The sequence below is a fragment of the Carassius gibelio genome, chromosome A5 (genome assembly GCF_023724105.1).
Source record: "Carassius gibelio isolate Cgi1373 ecotype wild population from Czech Republic chromosome A5, carGib1.2-hapl.c, whole genome shotgun sequence".
Classification (NCBI taxonomy): domain Eukaryota; kingdom Metazoa; phylum Chordata; class Actinopteri; order Cypriniformes; family Cyprinidae; genus Carassius; species Carassius gibelio.
Genome location: NC_068375.1, coordinates 1457488 through 1474710, shown reverse-complemented (window position 1 = coordinate 1474710; position 17223 = coordinate 1457488). Strand labels below are relative to the sequence as shown.

Here is a 17223-nt window from a genome sequence, read left to right as displayed (position 1 = left end):
TCATGCTTTATAAAGCCTTGTCCCAATATTAATAGTCATTAGTAAGCAGTTTATAAATACAGCTATAAATAGCTTGTTCTTGGTTTTATAAGCACATTTATTAAAAAGGAGAGTAAAGGGTCAGTTATCTTCCTATGAAAAATAAAAAAAATTAAAATAAACAAACAACAACACAGATTGATACAGAACTCAGAAATGTTATTGTGGATTTATGATAAACTCAGCCTGTAAATGAATTCATTCTCCTCCAAGAAGACACAAGTAGTTCACACCAAACTGTTTTAACATGAAGCCATATACTGAAGATGTTAAATTTCGAATGGGTTTAGGATACCTTAAATGGTGTGGCCATAGCGATTTATTAAAGTAACATAAAAAAATACAATAGTTATTTTACTATATCTTTAAAATTTTTAATTACAACTCTTCATATTTTTTTATATAGGTAGAAGTCATCATTTGAAGGAAGCACAGTAAGTTTCATAGCTTTATCATTTTCAAGAGCCAGCATAAAATTAAAACTATCAAAACATATAAATCAAGCTTGCAATTCTTAGTACCAATAATGGCCACCAGATGGTGCTATAGGATTACTTTTAAATAATTATTGTAGAAACAAGTATGATTTAAATCATTTATAGAAATCTTTCAAAGAAAAATAATATGTATTTTATGTATTTTACTGATAAAATAACCCTCACATAATTAGAATAACAAGCTGAAGTATTGTGAACTGTATATTAAGAATAGTTCTTTATAGGCTTTATGGACAGATACGTTTTGAGTGACTCTTGAAGGATCAGCACCACATCCTCTTTTACCACTGTTTAAAGAATTTATCTTACAGAACAGGTGCGAATTAATTTTGAATAGCTTGAATGGTTTTGTCATGGTGATTTTTTGAAATAACAGTAAAAAAGTAACCAGTAAATGTCTTTTATTTTTTTTAAGTGCAGCTTCTAAACACTTAAAAAAATATACACATAGAAGACAAGTCATTCTGAGGAAATATGCATAGTTTCATGACTATACAACACTATATGGATGATAGAAAATTAAAACACTATCATACATCTGATGTCACTCTGTCCCTCTGTCACTGTGGGTAATGTGTGTGTGTATGTGTGTGTGTGTGTGTTAAGTGAATTAGGTGTGAAACTATCAGGGAGCATTTAGTCTCCAGTGCCAACATTTTACAGAACTGACACTTTCCTGGAGTCTCAGAATTACAATGTGTCAGGTTCTGAGAGATCTAAGATTCCAAAAAATGATTTAATTAGAATACCATGAAGTATTGTGAAATACTATATATTAAGACTTTATATATAGGCTTTATGAACAGATTAGAGTGACTCGTGAAGGACCAGCACCACCTCCTCTTGTCCGATGGTTTGAGGAATATATCTTCCAGAATCCGGGATTAAGATTTAGGAGCTCATTTTTATTCCACCTCCTTTCCTGAAAGTCTGTCTTGCAAAATTGACTAAAAATTAATCTTCACATTAATTCCTAATTATTTTGCAATTCTTTTTGTCAGTTCTTCTTAACCTGTTTTTTTCTTCTTCTTTTCTGACCTCATGACCCTGTCAGCATTTTTGTACAATGGTCAAGTCTTAATTTATCCATTTCTGTATTGCATTTGTGTTTGATATTTCTCATGGGTATTTCATAATTTCGACTTTGAGTTAAAACAGTTTGAGTTAAAACTCTTTTTTAGCGCATTTCATCTGTAAAAGAAAACATGCCTAATAATTCTGCACACATGAATATAAGGAGTTTTTCTCTTCCAGCTTTCCTGGACTATTGTATAGCACTCATAAATGATTAAATAAAAAATAATGGTAGTTATTAAGATTGATATGGTTTGGAATTGGTAAAATGTGCTTGGAAAAAAATCACAATAAAACAATGTTTTAATGTTTAAGTTTGGAATATTAACTGACATGAATGAATTCTATATAAATATTATTCATGTTAACATAATGTTTATAAATGAAATCTTATTGTAAAGTGTTACTAAAGTTATATATGAATGTGATTTTAAAGTCTAGATGATTCGGATTAACCCTTTAACTGCCATATCCCTTAAAACTTCACTGCCAGAGGGATATTGTGAATGCATGTGCCCGCTGGGCACAGTTTACCTGATGCCACCGGGGTGGCGATGGCATTGGTGGCTTGAGCCCGCCATCGCTGCTTGCAGCTATATTTATTATTATTTTTTTCCAACGTCTCTGGGGCTTTTGGGGCCCTTAACGTGCTTAAAAAGTCTTGAAAATTGGCACACAGATTGGAACCTGCGGCCATTAGGGCCGGGCAGAGACTGATACACGGGCGTGGCACAGGGGCTCTACAGCGCCCCCTGGAATATGGAGGGCCATATATCATACATTCTTGCTCGTAGACGAATGAAACTCGGTACACATATAAATCTCATCAATCCAAACAACTTTTGTATTGCATATCATAGGCTCCGCCCAACAGGAAGTTGGCTATTTAGGGTTTAGTATTCAAATTTTTCGTCAAAGTTGTGGGGGCTTTTGGGGTCCTTAACATACTCAAAAACTCTTGAAAATTTGCGCACACTTTGGAATCTGTGGCCTTTAGGAGCCTGCAGAGGCTGGGACCCGGGCGTGGCACAGGGGCTCTACGGCGCCCCCTGGAACACAGTCAGAAATGTTGATGTATAGCTCACACATACTTGCACATATTCATATGAAACTCAGTACACATATAGATCTCATCGTGCCGAACAACTTTCGTATTGCATGTCATAGGCTCCACCCAACAGGAAGTCAGCTATTTAGAGTTATGTAAAAAGCGCATGCTCTGGAATTTGAAATACTTGTCATAGGTTTTTTTCTCGATTGCCGCCAAACTTGGTCAACATGATCTCAAGACACTGGGGATGAAAAATTGCCAGGGGATTTTTGATATCTCGAACGGTTTGCTCGTGGCGAGGCGTTGAAATTATGGCGAGAAATGAGAAACAGGAAGTGTCTAATACCGTCCACATACATTTCCTGATTTTAATCAAACTTCATCAGATTATTCGTTGTATGATGTCGATCGCATATATGTGACTATTAGGAGTCAAAGTTATAGCGCCACCAACTGGCAGAAGGAAGTGTGTCATTTTCAAAATGATTTGAATTCAGCATCTTATTATTACTCGATTTGCTTCAAACTTCATCAGAATAATGTTAAAACACAGCCGATATAAATCTGCAAGGGGGATATTGATATCTAAAAAATTGTTGGCGTGGCAACATGTCAAACTGGAATACTTCTCAGGTGATTTTGAGGCAAATAACATACTTAGAATTTCACAAAACTCTGAACACACATCAGTATTTCTGATAGGAACTTAAATTGTGAATGGATTTTGGATAGCTTAAATGGTTTTGCCGTGGTGATTTTTTTAAATGACCTTACAAAGGGAATCATTATTGTATTTTTAAATTGCAGCTTCCAAACACGTCAAAGAATTTTTTCATACAGATGAAAAAGTCATTCTGAGGAAATATGCATAGTTTAACGACTTTACAACACTGTATGGATAACAGAAAATTAAAAAACTGTCAGACATCTCATCTCACTCTGTCCCTCTGTTTTAGTATATGTGCTTCAGACTTCCATTGTCTGAGAGAAATTGCCCCCCTACAGGTTCAATTCCCGAACTTTTACTTTCACTTTTAAATCGGTTAAAAATACAAATAAATACTTAGATTTAATTCACACTGACAAGCTAAACCAACATATCTGATTATTACCGGTTCAGGGCTCATGGATAAATTATTTCTGGCCAGAGATACGTGAGAAATAGGAGAGATGAATCACCGCTGTGACCACGAGCGTCTGGAGTAAAGAGCTCAGAAAAAACGAATTTATTCCTGTTTTAAAGCTTTTAAAAATAAATTATTACAGCGATATCACACAATCAACCAATTAGAACACACCAAGAGCTAAATTCAGATGTTTTTGAACTGTTTGTGTGAAAATGAAATATTTGTGGCTGCCTATCTGAAATCACGCCTCCGATCAGCGCGTACAGTGTCGAGCTCAAAACAAACGAATTTATTCTTGTTTAAGAGCTTTTTTAAATAAAATATTACCACAAATGCACACAATAAACCCATTGTAACACTACAAGAGCTAAATGCAGGTGTTTGTGACCTGTTTAAGTGTGCAAGACTATTTGAAAGCGCGACTGGCAGAATAACATATCTCTCGAGCTGCAGGTTTCTGTCTTTCGTCGTACGAACGAACACATAACGGACAAGATTATTTCAAAATACATAATAGCTTGGCGAATATAAACGAAAACAGCCACGTGAACATAAACTGGATCTACTGGATTTGAATATTAAAGTGACCACATTTACCATATAGTTATAGCGCCACCAACTGGCAGCAGGAAGTGTGTCATTTTCAAAATGCTTTGAATTCAGCATCTTATTTTTATTCGATTTGCTTCAAACTTCATCAGAATAATGTTAAAACACAGCCGATATGAATCTGCTGGGGGAAATTGGATATCTAAAAATATTGTTGCCGTGGCAACATGTCAAACTGGAATACTTCTCAGGTGATTTTGAGGCAAATAACATGCTTAGAATTTCATCAAACTCAGAACACATATCAGTAATAGTGACAGCTAGACACTGGCAAAAGTTCATAAGAGGGCGTGGAAGAGGCACTCTATAGCGCCACCTTTTGTCAAAAGTGGGGGGGTTAGTTTTAGCTACAGACACCACACTCAGTACAAAAATTGTTCTTATCAAGACGGACAACTTTCTAATTCACAGTCATCAGCTACGACCAACAAGAAGTCGGCTATTTTGATTTGAATGTGGATTGTTTTTTACATTTAGCTGTGAATTAATGCATACTGCTCAGAGGAGAGTAACACTATACACACCAAACTTTGTCTACATGTTGAAAAAACATTGAGGAACTTAAATTGTGAATGGGTTTTGGATAGCTCGGATGGTTTTGTCGTGGTGATTTTTTTAAATGACAGTAAAGATGGAATTATTAATTTTCCTGCATTTTTAAATTCCAAACACTTCAAAACCTTTTTTCATACAGAAAAAAAAGTTATTCTTAGTAAATATGCATAGTTTCATGACTTTACAACACTGTATGGATAACAGAAAATTAAAAAAACTGTCAGACATCTCCTCTCACTCTGTCCCTCTGTTTGAGTGAGTGTGCTTAGACTTCCATTGTCTGAGAGAAATAGCGCCCCTACAGGTGCAGTTACCGGACTTAAAAAGGGAGGAGACTCTCTTTTGGTTTCACTTTTAAATCGGTTAAAATACAAATAAATACTTGGATTTAATTCACACTGACAAGCTAAACCAACATATATGATTATTATCAGGTCAGGGCTCATTAATAATTGATGTGTGGTCAGTGATACGTGAGAAACAGAGAGATGAATCACCGCTCTGAGCAGGAGCGTGTGGAATGATGAGCTCAGAAAAAACGAGTTTATTCTTGTTTTATAGCTATTAAAAATAAAGTATTGCAGCGATATCACACAATTCACCAATTAGAACACACCAAGAGCTAAATTAAGATGTTTTTGAACTGTTTGTGTGAAAATGAAATATTCGCGGCTGCCTACCTGAAATCACTGCTCCGATCAGCGCGCACAGTGTCACAAGTTCAAAACTAACGAATTTATTCTTGTTTAAGAGCTTTTTTAAATAACTTATTGCCATAAATGCACACAATACATCCATTATAACACAACACGAGCTAAATATAGGTGTTTGTGACCCGTTTAAGTGTGCAAGACTATTTGAAAGCGCGAATGGCAGAATAACATATATCTCTCGAGCTGCAGGATTCTGCCTTTCGTCGTAAGAACGAACACATCACGGACAAGATTATTTCAAAATACATAATAGCTTGGCTAATATAAACGAAAACAGCCACGTGAACATAAACTGTTGAGAATTAAATCTGAAGTGGATCTACTGGATTTTAATATTAAGTGACGCATATACCAGCTGCTTCTGTCTTCAATTTTAATCTATATAAAAAATTAAACTCATTAATCTTGGCTGCTTTTTTAATGTGTGTTGGTATTTATTTATTATTTTGCTCTAACAAGACTTAATCTATATTTAATTAAATCAATTACATTTTATTTTACATTTGATTTGTCCATTTCTGCATCTAAACGCCTAAAAACCTAAAACATGCTCTATTATATTATTGTTAGCAATTTCTTTATCGTCCAATTTATCTGGTGTACACACTTATATTTTCATAATAAACTTGTTTGTTAGATTATACACAGTTATAGTGGTCTATAATAAATATTAACAGGTTTTATTCAAGCTGTTTAGAATGATTGCGTAGGCTAATTTTTTTAAATGTAAATAAAAAAATAAAAAAATAAATTAAAAACATTGGAAAAGAATAACTGTTGTACATTGTTATACATTTTGTATAATGTCATAGTTTATGCATTATAGTTATAAAAACAAATAAATTTAGCCACTCACATAGAAATCTTAGGCCTTATCCTTTTCTGACAGTTTTAGGGATTTTTTAAAATCCTAAAAAACCTTATTTGTGCTAAAAATAATAATTTCAAATTAATTTGATACTGACCTCTGACATCCTGTGACATGATATTTATTTGAATTTGCATAATCTCATGGATGTAACCGTAAATCTGTTCAGCTCACAGATCAAGACTAAGCTGTAATGCAAGCAGAACTTTCACAAATACTTGTAGGTCAATAAAATCATTACAAAACACTTACAAATCATTAAAAGGATTTATTAACACTGTAAAATAATGTCTAATTTGTTAACATTAGCAAATGCATTGATAACACTTTATAATAACTGCACTCATTAGTAAATAGTCAGTTCATGCTTCATAAAGCCTTGTCCCAATATTAATAGTCAGTAGTAAGCAGTTTATAAATACAGCTATAAATAGCTTGTTCTTGGTTTATAAGCACATTTATTAAAAAGGAGAGTAAAGGGTCAGTAATCTTCCTATGAAAAATAAAAATAAACAAACAACAACACAGATTGATACAGAACTCAGAAATGTTATTGTGGATTTATGATAAAATCAGCCTGTAAATGAATTCATTCTCCTCTAAGAAGACATAAGTAGTTCACACCAAACTGTTTTAACATGAAGCCATATACTGAAGATGTTAAATTTCGAAAGGGTTTAGGATACCTTAAATGGTGTGGGCATAGCGATTTATTAAAGTAACATAAAAAATACAATAGTTATTTTACTATATCTTTAACATTTTTAATTCCAACTCTTCATAATTTTTTATATACGTAGAAGTCATCATTTGGAGGAAGCACAGTAAGTTTCATAGCTTTATCATTTTCAAGAGCCAGCATAAAATTAAAACTATCATAACATATAAATCAAGCTTGCAATTCTTAGTACCAATAATGGCCACCAGATGGCGCTATAGGATTACTTTTAAATAATTATTGTAGAAACAAGTATGATTTAAATCATTTATAGAAATCTTTCAAAGAAAAATAATATGAATTTTATGTATTTTACTGATAAAATGACCCTCACTTAATTAGAATATCAAGCTGAAGTATTGTGAACTGTATATTAAGAATAATTCTTTATAGGCTTTATGGACAGATATGTTTTGAGTGACTCTTGAAGGATCAGCACCACATCCTCTTTTACCACTGTTTAAAGAATGTATCTTACAGTACAGGTGCGGATGAATTTTGAATGGCTTGAATGGTTTTGTCGTGGTGATTTTTTGAAATAACAGTAAAAAAGTAACCGGTAAATGTCTTTTATTGTTTTAAAGTGCAGCTTCTAAACACTTAAAAAAATTGTACACATAGAAGACAAGTCATTCTGAGGAAATATGCATAGTTTCATGACTATACAACACTATATGGATGATAGAAAATTAAAAAAAACTATCATACATCTGATGTCACTCTGTCCCTCTGTCACCGTGGGTGATGTGTGTGTGTGTGTGTGTGTGTGTTAATTGAATTAGGTGTGAAACTATCAGGGAGCATTTAGTCTCCAGCGCCAACATTTTACAGAACTGCCACTTTCCTGGAGTCTCAGAATTACAATGTGTCAGGTTCTGAGAGATCTAAGATTCCAAAAAATTATTTAATTAGAATACCATGAAGTATTGTGAAATACTATATATTAAGACTTATATATATATAAGACTATATATAGGCTTTCTGAACCGATTACAGTGACTCGTGAAGGACCAGCACCACCTCCTCTTGTCCGATGGTTTGAGGAATATATCTTCCAGAATCCGGGATTAAGATTTAGGAGCTCATTTTTATTCCACCTCCTTTCCTGAAAAGTCTGTCTTGCAGAATTGACTAAAAATTAATCTTCACATTAATTCCTAATTATTTTGCAATTCTTTTTGTCAGTTCTTCTTGACCTGTTTTTTTTTTTCTTCTTCTTTTCTGACCTCATGACCCAGTCAGCATTTTTGTACAATGGTCAAGTCTTAACTTATCCATTTCTGTATTGCATTTGTGTTTGATATTTCTCATGGGTATTTCATAATTTTCGACTTTGAGTTAAAATAGTTTGAGTTAAAACTCTTTTTTAGTGCATTTCATCTGTAAAAGAAAACATGCCTAATAATTCTGCACATGAATATAAGGAGTTTTTCTCTTCCAGCTTTCCTGGACTATTGTATAACACTCATAAATTATTAAATAAAAAATAATGGTAGTTATTAAGATTGATATGGTTTGGAATTGGTAAAATGTGCTTGGAAAAAAATCACAAAACAATGTTTTAATGTTTAAGTTTGGAATATTAACTGACATGAATGAATGCTATATAAATATTGTTCATGTTAACATAATGTTTATAAATGAAATCTTATTGTAAAGTGTTACTAAATATATATATATATATATATATATATATATATATATATATATATATATATATATATATATATATATATATATATATATATATTGTTCTGTGAATGTGATTTTAAAGTCTAGATGATTCGGATTAACCCTTTAACTGCCATATCCTTTAAAACCTCACTGCCAGAGGGATATTGTGAATGCATGTGCCCGCTGGGCACAGTTTACCTGATGCCACCGGGGTGGCGATGGCATTGGTGGCTTGAGCCTGCCATCGCTGCTTGCAGCTATATTTATTATTATTAGGGCTCAAGCCCAAAGGGCGAGAGGCCTATTGTTTTCCTTAGGATTATTTTTTATTATTATTATTATTATTATTTTTTTTTTTTTTTTTCTAACGTTACGGGGGCTTTTGGGGCCCTTAACATGCTTAAAAAGTCTTGAAAATTGGCACACACATTGGAACCTGCGGCCATTAGGGCCGGGCAGAGACTGATACACGGGCGTGGCACAGGGGCTCTACAGCACCCCCTGGAATATGGAGGGCCATATATCATACATACTTGTACGTAGACATACGAAACTCGGTACACATATAGAACTCATCAATACAAACAACTTTCGTATTGCATATCATAGGCTCCGTCCAACAGGAAGTTGGCTATTTAGGGTTTATTATTCATATTTGTCGTCAAAGTTGTGGGGGCTTTTGGAGTCCTTAACATACTCAAAAACTCTTGGAAATTTGCACACACCTTTGGATCTGTGGCCTTTAGGAGCCTGCAGAGGTTGGGACCCGGGCGTGGCACAGGGGCTCTACGGCGCCCCCTGGAACACAGTCATTAATATTGATGTATAGCTCACACATACTTACACGTATTAATATGAAACTCAGTACACATATAGATCTCATCGTGCCGAACAACTTGCGTATTGCATGTCATAGGCTCCGCCCAACAGGAAGTCAGCTATTTAGAGTTATGTAAAAAGCGCATGCTCTGGAATTTGATATACTTGTCATAGGTTTTTTACTCGATTGCCACCAAACTCGGTCAACATGATCTCAAGACATTGGGGATGAAAAATTGCCAGGGGATTTTTGATATCTCGAACGGTTTGCTCGTAGCGAGGCGTTTAATTTATGGCGAGAATTGAGAAACAGGAAGTGTCTAATACCATCCACATACATTTCCTAATTTTAATCAAACTTCATCAGATTATTCATTGTATGATGTCGATCGCATATATGTGACTATTAGGAGTCAAAGTTATAGCGCCACCAACTGGCAGCAGGAAGTGTGTCATTTTCAAAATGCTTTGAATTCAGCATCTTATTTTTACTCGATTTGCTTCAAACTTCATCAGAATAATGTTAAAACACAGCTGATATAAATCTGCTGGGGGGATATTGATATCTAAAATATTGTTGCCGTGGCAACATGTCAAACTGGAATACTTCTCAGGTGATTTTGAGGCATATAACATGCTTAGAATTTCATCAAACTCAGAACACATATCAGTATTAGTGACAGCTAGACACTGGCAAAAGTTCATAAGAGGGCGTGGAAGAGGCACTCTATAGCGCCACCTTTTGTCAAAAGTGAGGGGGTTAGTTTTAGCTACAGACACCAAACTCAGTACAAAAATTGTTCTTATCAAGACGGACAACTTTCTAATTCACAGTCATCAGCTACGACCAACAGGAAGTCGGCTATTTTGATTTGAATGTGGATTGTTTTTTACATTTAGCTGTGAATTAATGCATACTGCTCAGAGGAGAGTAACACTGTACACACCAAACTTGGTGTACATGTTGAAAAAACATTGAGGAACTTAAATTGTGAATGGGTTTTGGATAGCTTGGATGGTTTTGTCGTGGTGATTTTTTTAAATGACAATAAAGATGGAACTATTAATTTTCCTGCATTTTTAAATTCCAAACACTTCAAAACCTTTTTTCATACAGAAAAAAAGTTATTCTGAGTAAATATGCATAGTTTCATGACTTTACAACACTGTATGGATAACAGAAAATTAAAAAACTGTCAGACATCTCATCTCACTCTGTCCCTCTGTTTGAGTATTATGTGCTGAGACTTACATTGTCTGAGAGAAAATGCGCCCCTACAGGTTCAATTCCTGAAAGGGAAATTCGACTGAAAGGGAGGAGACTCTCTTTTAGTTTCATTTTTAAATCGGTTAAAATACAAATAAATACTTAGATTTAATTCACACTGACAAGCTAAACCAACATATATGATTATTACCGGTTCAGGGCTCATGGATAAATTATTTCTGGCCAGAGATACGTGAGAAATAGGAGAGATGAATCACCGCTGTGACCACGAGCGTCTGGAGTAAAGAGCTCAGAAAAAACGAATTTATTCCTGTTTTAAAGCTTTTAAAAATAAAGTATTGCAGCGATATCACACAATTCACCAATTAGAGCACACCAAGAGCTAAATTAAGATGTTTTTGAACTGTTTGTGTGAAAATGATATATTCGCGGCTGCCTATATCTGAAATCACTGCCTCTGATCAGCGCGCACAGTGTCACAAGTTCAAAACTAACGAATTTATTCTTGTTTAAGAGCTTTTTAAAATAAATTATTGCCATAAATGCACACAATACATCCATTATAACACAACACGAGCTAAATGCAGGTCTTTTGTGACCCGTTTAAGTGTGCAAGACTATTTGAAAGCGCGACTGGCAGAATAACATATATCTCTCGAGCTGCAGGATTCTGCCTTTCGTCGTAAGAACGAACACTTCAAGGACAAGATTATTTCAAAATACATAATAGCTTGGCGAATATAAACGAAAACAGCCACGTGAACATAAACTGTTGAGAAATAAATCTAAAGTGGATCTACTGGAATTTAATATTAAGTGACCGCATATACCAGCTGCTTCTGTCTTCAATTTTAATCTATATAAAAAATTAAACTCATTCATCTTGGCTGCTTGTTTAATGTGTGTACGTATCTATTTATTATTTTTGCTCTAACAAGACTTAATCTATATTTAATTAAATCAATTACATTTTATTTTACATTTTATTTTTCCATTTCTGCATCTAAACGCCTAAAAACTATTGTATACTATTGTTAGCAATTTCTTTATCGTCCAATTTATCCGGTGTACACGCTTTTATTTTCATAATAAACTTGTTTGTTAGATTATACACAGTTATAGTGGTCTATAATAAATATTGACAGGTTTTATTCAAGCTGTTTAGAATGATTGCCTTAGGCTAATTTTTTAAAATGTAAATCCAAAAAAAAAAAAATAAATAAATAAAAAACATTGGAAAACAATAACTTGTACTTTTTTATACATTTTGTATAGTTTCATAGTTTATGCATTATAGTTATAAAAACAAACAAATTTAGCCACTCACATAGAAATCTTAGGCCTTATCCTTTTCTGACAGTTTTAGGGATTTTTAAAAATCCTAAAAAACCTTATTTGTGCTGCAAATAATAATTTCAAACTAATTTGATACTGACCTCTGACATCCTGTGACATGATATTTATTTGAATTTACATAATCTCATGGATGTAACAGTAAATCTGTTCAGCTCACAGATCAAGACTAAGCTGTAATGCAAGCAGAACTTTCACAAATGCTTGTAGGTCAATAAAATCATTACAAAACACTTAAAAATCATTTAAGGGATTTGATAACACTGTAAAATAATGTCTAATTTGTTAACATTAGTAAATGCATTGATAACACTTTATAATAACTGCTCTCATTAGTAAATAGTCAGTTCATGCTTTATAAAGCCTTGTCCCAATATTAATAGTCAGTAGTAAGCAGTTTATAAATACAGCTATAAATAGCTTGTTCTTGGTTTATGAGCACATTTATTAAAAAGGAGAATAAAGGGTCAGTTATCTTCCTATGAAAAAAAAAATAAAAAAAAATAAACAAACAACACAGATTGATACAGAACTCAGAAATGTTATTGTGGATTTATGATAAACTCAGCCTGTAAATGAATTCATACTCCTCCAAGAAGACACAAGTAGTTCACACCAAACTTTTTCAACATGATGCCAATATACTGAAGATGTTAAATTTCGAATGGGTTTAGGATACCTTAAATGGTGTGGCCATAGCGATTTATTAAAGTAACATAAAAAAAAATACAATAGTTATTTTACTATATCTTTAAAATTTTTAATTCCAACTCTTCATAATTTTTTATATACGTAGAAGTCATCATTTGAAGGAAGCACAGTAAGTTTCATAGCTTTATCATTTTCAAGAGCCAGCATAAAATTAAAACTATCATAACATATAAATCAAGCTTGCAATTCTTAGTACCAATAATGGCCACCAGATGGAGCTATAGGATTACTTTTAAATAATTATTGTAGAAACAAGTATGATTTAAATCATTTATAGAAATCTTTCAAAGAAAAATAATATGAATTTTATGTATTTTACTGATAAAATGACCCTCACTTAATTAGAATAACAAGCTGAAGTATTGTGAACTGTATATTAAGAATAATTCTTTATAGGCTTTATGGACAAATACGTTTTGAGTGACTCTTGAAGGATCAGCACCACATCCTCTTTTACCACTGTTTAAAGAATGTATCTAACAGTACAGGTGCGGATGAATTTTGAATGGCTTGAATGGTCTTGTCGTGGTGATTTTTTGAAATAACAATAAAAAAGTAACCGGTAAATGTCTTTACTTTTTTTAAGTGCAGCTTCTAAACACTTCAAAAAAATGTACACATAGAAGACAAGTCATTCTGAGGAAATATGCATGGTTTCATGACTATACAACACTATATGGATGATAGAAAATTAAAAAACTATCATACATCTGATGTCACTCTGTCCCTCTGTCACTGTGGGTAATGTGTCTGTGTGTGTGTGTGTGTGTGTGTGTGTGTGTGTGTGTGTGTGTGTGTGTGTGTGTGTTAAGTGAATTAGGTGTGAAACTATCAGGGAGCATTTAGTCTCCAGCGCCAACATTTTACAGAACTGCCACTTTCCTGGAGTCTCAGAATTACAATGTGTCAGGTTCTGAGAGATCTAAGATTCCAAAAAATGATTTAATTAGAATACCATGAAGTATTGTGAAATACTATATATTAAGACTTTATATATAGGCTTTTTGAACAGATTAGAGTGACTTGTGAAGGACCAGCACCACCTCCTCTTGTCCGATGGTTTGAGGAATATATCTTCCAGAATCCGGGATTAAGATTTAGGAGCTCATTTTTATTCCACCTCCTTTCCTGAAAGTCTGTCTTGCAGAATTGACTAAAAATTAATCTTCACATTAATTCCTAATTATTTTGCAATTATTTTTGTCAGTTCTTCTTGACCTGTTTTTTTTTCTTCTTCTTCTTTTCTGACCTCATGACCCAGTCAGCATTTTTCTACAATGGTCAAGTCTTAACTTATCCATTTCTGTATTGCATTTGTGTTTGATATTTCTCATGGGTATTTCATAATTTTCGACTTTGAATTAAAACAGTTTGAGTTAAAACTCTTTTTTATTGCATTTCATCTGTAAAAGAAAACATGCCCAATAATTCTGCACACATGAATATAAGGAGTTTTTCTCTTCCAGCTTTCCTGGAGTATTGTATAGCACTCATAAATGATTAAATAAAAAATAATGGTAGTTATTAAGATTGATATGGTTTGGAATTGGTAAAATGTGCTTGGAAAAAAATCACAAAAAAACAATGTTTTAATGTTTAAGTTTGGAATATTAACTGACATGAATGAATGCTATATAAATATTGTTCATGTTAACATAATGTTTAGAAATGAAATATTATTGTAAAGTGTCACTAAAGTTATATATATTGTTCTGTGAATGTGATTTTAAAGTCTTGATGATTCTGATTAACCCTTTAACTGCCTTATCCTTTAAAACCTCACTGCCAGAGGGATATTGTGAATGCATGTGCCCGCTGGGCACAGTTTACCTGATGCCACCGGGGTGGCGATGGCATTGGTGGCTTGAGCCCGCCATCGCTGCTTGCAGCTATATTTAGGGCTCAAGCCCAAAGGGCGAGAGGCCTATTGTTTTCCTTAGGATTATTTATTATTATTATTATTATTATTATTATTATTATTATTATTATTATTATTTTTTTTTTTCAACGTCTCGGAGGCTTTTGGGGCCCTTAACATGCTTAAAAAGTCTTGAAAATTGGCACACAGATTGGAACCTGCGGCCATTAGGGCCGGGCAGAGACTGATACACGGGCGTGGCACAGGGGCTCTACAGCGCCCCCTGGAATATGGAGGGCCATATATCATACATTCTTGCTCGTAGACGAATGAAACTCGGTACACATATAAATCTCATCAATCCAAACAACTTTTGTATTGCATATCATAGGCTCCGCCCAACAGGAAGTTGGCTATTTAGGGTTTAGTATTCAAATTTTTCGTCAAAGTTGTGGGGGCTTTTGGGGTCCTTAACATACTCAAAAACTCTTGAAAATTTGCGCACACTTTGGAATCTGTGGCCTTTAGGAGCCTGCAGAGGCTGGGACCCGGGCGTGGCACAGGGGCTCTACGGCGCCCCCTGGAACACAGTCAGAAATGTTGATGTATAGCTCACACATACTTGCACATATTCATATGAAACTCAGTACACATATAGATCTCATCGTGCCGAACAACTTTCGTATTGCATGTCATAGGCTCCACCCAACAGGAAGTCAGCTATTTAGAGTTATGTAAAAAGCGCATGCTCTGGAATTTGAAATACTTGTCATAGGTTTTTTTCTCGATTGCCGCCAAACTTGGTCAACATGATCTCAAGACACTGGGGATGAAAAATTGCCAGGGGATTTTTGATATCTCGAACGGTTTGCTCGTGGCGAGGCGTTGAAATTATGGCGAGAAATGAGAAACAGGAAGTGTCTAATACCGTCCACATACATTTCCTGATTTTAATCAAACTTCATCAGATTATTCGTTGTATGATGTCGATCGCATATATGTGACTATTAGGAGTCAAAGTTATAGCGCCACCAACTGGCAGAAGGAAGTGTGTCATTTTCAAAATGATTTGAATTCAGCATCTTATTATTACTCGATTTGCTTCAAACTTCATCAGAATAATGTTAAAACACAGCCGATATAAATCTGCAAGGGGGATATTGATATCTAAAAAATTGTTGGCGTGGCAACATGTCAAACTGGAATACTTCTCAGGTGATTTTGAGGCAAATAACATACTTAGAATTTCACAAAACTCTGAACACACATCAGTATTTCTGATAGGAACTTAAATTGTGAATGGATTTTGGATAGCTTGAATGGTTTTGCCTTGGTGATTTTTTTAAATGACCTTACAAAGGGAATCATTATTGTATTTTTAAATTGCAGCTTCCAAACACGTCAAAGAATTTTTTCATACAGAAGAAAAAGTCATTCTGAGGAAATATGCATAGTTTAACGACTTTACAACACTGTATGGATAACAGAAAATTAAAAAACTGTCCGACATCTCACTCTGTCCCTCTGTTTGAGTATATGTGCTTCAGACTTCCATTGTCTGAGAGAAATTGCGCCCCTACAGGTTCAATTCCCGAACTTTTACTTTCACTTTTAAATCGGTTAAAAATACAAATAAATACTTAGATTTAATTCACACTGACAAGCTAAACCAACATATCTGATTATTACCGGTTCAGGGCTCATGGATAAATTATTTCTGGCAGAGATACGTGAGAAATAGGAGAGATGAATCACCGCTGTGACCACGAGCGTCTGGAGTAAAGAGCTCAGAAAAAACGAATTTATTCCTGTTTTAAAGCTTTTAAAAATAAATTATTACAGCGATATCACACAATCAACCAATTAGAACACACCAAGAGCTAAATTCAGATGTTTTTGAACTGTTTGTGTGAAAATGAAATATTTGTGGCTGCCTATCTGAAATCACGCCTATATATATAGGCTTAATGAACAGATTAGAGTGACTCGTGAAGGACCAGCACCACCTCCTCTTGTTTGATGGTTTGAGGAATATATCTTCCAGAATCCGGGATTAAGATTTAGGAGTTCATTTTTATTCCACCTCCTTTCCTGAAAGTCTGTCTTGCAGAATTGACTAAAAATTAATCTTCACATTAATTCCTAATTCTTTTGCAATTCTTTTGTCAGTTCTTCTTGACCTGTTTTTCTCTTCCAGCTTTCCTGGACTATTGTATAGCACTCATAAATGATTAAATAAAAAATAATGGTAGTTATTAAGATTGATATGGTTTGGAATTGGTAAAATGTGCTTGGAAAAAAATCACAATAAAACAATGTTTTAATGTTT

General features: G+C 34.0%; 1 long non-coding RNA gene across 1 annotated transcript in view; it reads right to left on the bottom strand.

The window, feature by feature from the left end:
• LOC127988449 (uncharacterized) overlaps window positions 1-14978 on the bottom strand; it is a 114477-nt gene extending 99499 nt beyond the window's left edge. The window contains exon 1 of the long non-coding RNA XR_008161666.1: window positions 14867-14978. This is a non-coding gene — a long non-coding RNA (uncharacterized LOC127988449). The remainder of the gene's footprint in view (window positions 1-14866) is intronic.
• Between the last annotated feature and the right edge of the window lie 2245 nt (window positions 14979-17223).